The sequence below is a fragment of the Puntigrus tetrazona genome, unplaced genomic scaffold, assembly GCF_018831695.1.
Source record: "Puntigrus tetrazona isolate hp1 unplaced genomic scaffold, ASM1883169v1 S000000079, whole genome shotgun sequence".
Lineage (NCBI taxonomy): Eukaryota > Metazoa > Chordata > Actinopteri > Cypriniformes > Cyprinidae > Puntigrus > Puntigrus tetrazona.
Genome location: NW_025047756.1, coordinates 322982 through 328981, shown reverse-complemented (window position 1 = coordinate 328981; position 6000 = coordinate 322982).

Genomic DNA, 6000 nt, shown 5'->3' with positions numbered 1-6000 from the left:
TCCCAAACAACATTTAAATAAAGGAAAGACAAAAAACAAAACCGTAGGATGATGAGGCGCTCGCAACTGAAGGGAGCCGTTTAAATCTGCCGGAAGAAGCTCAAACCCAGGTGTAATACTTCAGCTAATCATGATGTCACATCCTGCAAAACAAAAAGAAATGCATACATCCAGCCAAAAGTAAGAACCATACTGGGTTCATAATACAAATTATCAAATTTCTTGCACCTTTTCTTTTGGTTTATCCTCAGGTTAGGTAAAGTAAGTCGAGTCTGTCCTCTCTCTCATAAGCATTTAAATCATACTCACAAGACAGGTCCCAGAAGACTTCTCCATGGTCCGTTTAGCTCCGGTCTTGAAATCTTGTGGCAGGCGAGCGTATTGGTTATAATAAGTTAAAAACATTACAAATAAAATAGAGAAAAAAAAAAAAAAAAATTGTATAATCTGCTGTCGTTCGGAGGCGTCATGGCGAGGCTGTCTGGCATCGTAGAAGCGTGTCGCCGAGGTGCAGTTTTAACTTCGGGCTCACTTCTAAGAGCAACCCTCCTATATAGACTACAGGTGCAGGTCAACATTTTTTGGGAAAGCCCCATATAGCTGGAGACCTCCCTTTCAAGACGTTCACTATAAAAACACAGCCATCTTAGTCTGCTCTTCTGCAAAGACCTAAGATGTCCTCTCTCTCGTCAGGAACTCAGCACTCAACGGTAACATTCCTATTCTTCAACGTTCTTACTAATACATATTTTATCTCTGAATAAATACACAATACAAGGCATCACTCAATCAACGCAAACTGACAAAATTGGGAAAACTTCCTGTTTTCCCTCAACACACACACACACACACACACGCTTGATTTAAACGTACATATTCCCAGCGTGGCGAGAATGTTTTTGTTAAAAATATGATGTTTGATAATGCCATTGTGGCGATTGCTGTCCTAATGCCTAAATGTTAATATTTTATGTTTGCGTTTCATTTGTGTAAACATGCCGTTTATGTTGTATTTGGTTGACAGACAAGTTTGTGATATTACTAAATATAAATGTTTGTGTTTACAGTTTGCCCACACATGTACGCACATTTGTAAACGACAACAAATCACAAAATAAGGTGTACAGTGCGAGTTCTGCACTAGTAGAATAAAGACAAGAAAAAGTTCCAAGTTAAAATGTTATAATTTCACGGGTAATGTAGAAGATTTCTATTCAGTCAAAATATGGATCACATGCTGGCATAGGGGGAAGCCTGAAGTGTGTGGACAGACAAGTTATCTGTAAAAGGGTCCTCTTTCTTTACCATGTGTTGGGGATGGGGAGCAAGTAAAGAGCTTCTATCATAATATTGTTGGGCCCCTTCTGTCCATTATTGTAAACATAAGGGCAATTGTGGCAAGTGTATACAACACGCCTTAATCTGTATAAAGCACAGCTGAAAAACGCTCCAGGTCTCATCTGCAGAGAGATACTCTGCTTTATTCTGTTGGTAATAAAGTCTCTTTTGGCATCAAAACCCTTTGACTGAGTCTGATTCTCCGTGAGAAACTACGACAAACACGAACAGGATTGGAAAGAAGCAGCAGAGTGGAATGCCACTTGGGGTGGACTTTAACGAGCAACAAACTGTGACCACCAAAGAAAAAAAAGGTAAGCATTTTTGCTTATGTATTTAGTTTGTTGTTTGCCGGTCTGCCCTTGGTGGTAAGAACACTTCAAATCTGCTCCTCCAAATTTAGTGAATATAAGAAAAGGGTTTTAATTCCAAAAGAAATGGCTGCATTCGCATCGGTTTTACTGTTGGGAAGGCCTTGCTGGATAGCCTAAAGTGAAACTGGATTGTGTAGGCAGACATACATTGCATGCAATGGACTTTATTGACTGGGCCGGAAAAGGACAGCAATAAACAGGAAACCGATATAGTATAGGAATGATAGGAAGCGCGCAGAAGGTCTGTGGCTACTGCCCTATAAAAAGATGGGAGTTATAGGGAACTGAACGGACAGGCTGAAATCCTGCAGCGTACTGCTTTTTTACTGTAAGGAAGGGATTTAATGAAAGAGTGAGTGTGTGTCTGAAACTGTGTCTGGTTATTTGTCTGTGTATTGGATGGTAAAGGTTTGAAAAGACAGACATTGTGTGGCATAGGTACAAAAAAATAAAATAATGGTAGTAATACAGATTGAATCAAGATCCTTATATACTTTTGCCTGGTTGATGTCTTTGTGAAAGAGAAGGTGAGAATTACTGAAGATCAAAGCATTAAGTTATAGAATATTAAACATTAAGAAATAAAGACCAGAAAATAAAAACGAGAAAATTATAAATTAGTTTGAGGAGTTTTGCATACTGAAGTGATTGTAAAGAATATAGAATATTAATTCATAGAAAAGTGAACATGCTTTAGGACACAAAAAAAAAAGACTAAGATTAGAGAAAACAATAATGGTAGAATAGTTAAGTGGGGAAACAGTAAGTTGAGTTGCTGTAGAAGAAATAAATATAATTTAAGGATTATAATAAAAGAAAAATATGGCACCCACCCCAATGCCATGTTCAAAAAAGGATAGGATGCATTAAAAAATAAAACAGGCAAGGAAAATACTGAAAAAGACATTTTGTAAACCACCACCATATTTGCCATAAGGAGGAGGACAGTGAATGAAGGAGTTATTTGATGGAGGAAAACGAGAACAAGGCGGAGAACTGATACCACTGGCTGCACAGGGACATTGTCCCCTGGGCCTCAAGACCTCGAAGGGCTGTCAGTCGCCTCCCAGATATCCATGAGGGGGCTGGAAAATGGATCAGGAAGAAAGGAAGAAACTACGGGCAAACTTTAAAAGCATTACTGGCTAAAACTGTAGGAGGGGCAAAGACGGAAGAACTTCAATTAGCCATGCTGGACAGGGCTGTAAACTACCATAATATGGATGGAACTACTTGATGTATTCCGTCCAGCAGTGTGGCAGGCACAGATCTGAATACCCGATTAGACTGGACCCTAAATTGTTAAGGGGTGAAGAGCTGAATGAAACTGAGAACCCAACCGCATATGTACAAAGACAGCTGAAAAGGTGAAAGCAAGAAACTGAATCCAGAGACGGACCCATTAATGGCAACTCTATTTCGACATGCTGTAACTGATGCTATGCCATCAGCAGTAAAGAGCAGATTGGAAGATGTAGTCTGTTTAAACTAAAACACAGAGTTTTGAGAACATGCGTCTCATGCAGTGGAGCAATACAGAGGGAAAAAAAAAAATATTCAAGCTTCAGTAAAGAAAGCAGAACAAAAAAAAAATGTCAGTAACGTCTCCAGTAAGTGCTCTTCTGCCAACCATTCAGCCAAGCCCACCTACAACAGCTAGGGGCGATGGGATGGAGACAAAAGTCAGCACAAAAGAGGCCAGAGAGGGAGAGGAAGGACTGTGCTGGGCATGTGGACAGCCCGGACATAATAAAATTGACTGTCCCACCTATCCTTGGCAACAGCACCCTCAGAGGGAAAGGGGGGAGAATTGGCCGCAGCCTAACCGAGGTACAGTGCAGTGCCCAGCAAACCCTTGGGGAGGTCCCAATCAGGGTTAGACACAGGAGCAGTTTATACGCGTTTAAATTTGCAAATTTTCCAGACAAGGAAAAGACAATAGGATTCTAGGGACAAATGCAATTAATTCCAATGACAGCTCCAGTGGGTCTACAAACCAATAATCAAAAGTATAACCATGCCCATCCTGGTCTCAAAACAGACTCCAGTCAATTTGTTAGGAAGAGATGCCTTATGTAAACTAGGGTTACAAATTTGGTGTTCTCCAGAAGGGATATATAGACAATAGCAAAAGAAAAACAAATTATGTTTGCAGAGCCAAAAACAAATGTTTATTGGCTAGGACAGATAGATCAAGATGCGAGACAGACAATCAACAAGTGGGGAAAGTTTGAGGCTCAGATTCCTGAAGCACAGCTACCAAAATCAGAATTTCATTGCACTATGATATATGATCCAGAGAGGAGATGGGGGGGAAAAAATAAAATAAAAATACAGAAATGGCAGGAAGAAACAAAAGCACAGCAAATTGAAATGGTTTCAGTATATAGTAGTAGGTAAACAGGGAGCAGTTTTAAAAATGTACCAAAGGGAGAATTAAAGGAGAAGTGGCTCCTGGTAACTAATTCCTTCCCACACATTGCAATATATGTAGGAAAAAATTGGGAAGTAAAAGATATAGGACCAATGATGAGGCAGAACAAAGCAAGTGGGAACATCCATTGATTTTTCATTCAGCTAACACAGATTACATAAAAATGGTATGTGCAACCAGATAGCAGTATTAATAGAACCTCAACCTCAATTTGATTACATGATTCGAATCCAGCAACAGGCAGGTGCCTATGAACAATCAATGTGGCACCAAAGAGGACCTATATTAAAAAAAAAAAAAGACAAATTGTTGCACCAACTATGCTTTTGAATATTCTCATTACAGATGCGCATGGTTTTGACCATTGCGCAAGGGGGTGATCAGGAAAATTAAACCGCAAGGATATTGGTCTCCATATTTACATTGAATGGTGGATGAATTTTTGTCCACCTGTGAAATCTGCACCAAATACAATGAGAGGAAACGGATCGCAACACCAATAGGCATCTCGTAATGGACTATGTGGATATGATAAAGTGACTGCAGGGCAAGAGATATGCTTGTCATAATAGACAGATTTAGCATGTGGGTGGAGACCGTACCATCGGCAGATCTGGGAGCAGGAACAGTAAATCAAATTTCTAACAAGTAGTAATTCCTAGGTTTGGGATACCATCAGAAATAAGATCAGACAATGGGTCAGTGTTCGTAAAACAAGTATTGCAACAACTGAGGATTTAAAAAAAAAAAAAAAAAAAAAAAAAAAAAAAAAAAAAAAAAAAAAAAAAGATGCGTTTACCGGCCACAGGCACAAGGGGTAGTTGAACGACTTACTGGCACTATCAAGGCCAAAATTAACTTAAAATGTGAAAGTACTAAACTGGGTGGATGCATTACCTCTTGCACTAATGAGCTAACAGAAACACACACCTAGCACCGCATGAAATGCTTACAGGTCAACCCATGCCTGTACCATTTTGCAGGGGTCCCTACAAAAGGACCACCTCTCGAGCAATTACAAATGGAACTCCGCTCTTATATGAAGAAATTAACTGCCATACACAAAAGCTATTTACAGGGAAAAAAAAAAAAAAAAAGCCCAGAGAGGAAACAGAGACAGCATGTCCAGGGGTTCCAGGTGACCAAGTATATCTGAGGGCATTCCGTAGGAAACAGAATGAGTCCAGGAGAGAGGCACCCTACCAAGTGGTGAGAGCTATTCTGACAGCAGTTCAAGTGGAAGGAAGCACGACATGGTACCATCTAAACCACTGCACTAGAGTTCAAAAGGAAAGGACGGAAAGAAAGATACATGCAGGCAGACCATACAGGAGAAAGTGAGAAGGAGCAACTAGAGACAAAAGATGGAAGGCAATCAGACACACAAACACCTCAAAAGGAATAAGGAACAAATTCTCCTGTTCAACGCACAGGAGAAGAATGAATGCGTATATCTGAAGACCATTCTGTTTAATGCAAGTTCAAACTCAAGCTGACTTCCCTTCAATTACATTTTCAACCTTTGAAAAACAATGATAATTATATCAAAATCATAGACCCCAGGACAACCAAGTCTCGTAGAAATGCTGATGACCCATTTTAAGAACATTAATTGGTAATGCTACTTTCAAATGGAAATGAAAAAAGTCCCAGATAAGAAAATTACAGAAAAGAACCTAGAGGAATATTATGAAGAATGGCTAAACAAACTGAACCTAAGTGAGCAAATTCTGGATAAAAGTTCCAGTGCCTCAGATAAGAAAGAGTAGGTGTAAAGAGGAGCCATACCCTGGATGTAAGTGCTAGTCCAACCTCTGCCCATGGGTGGCCCTCTGATGCGTAAAGTGTCTCCAG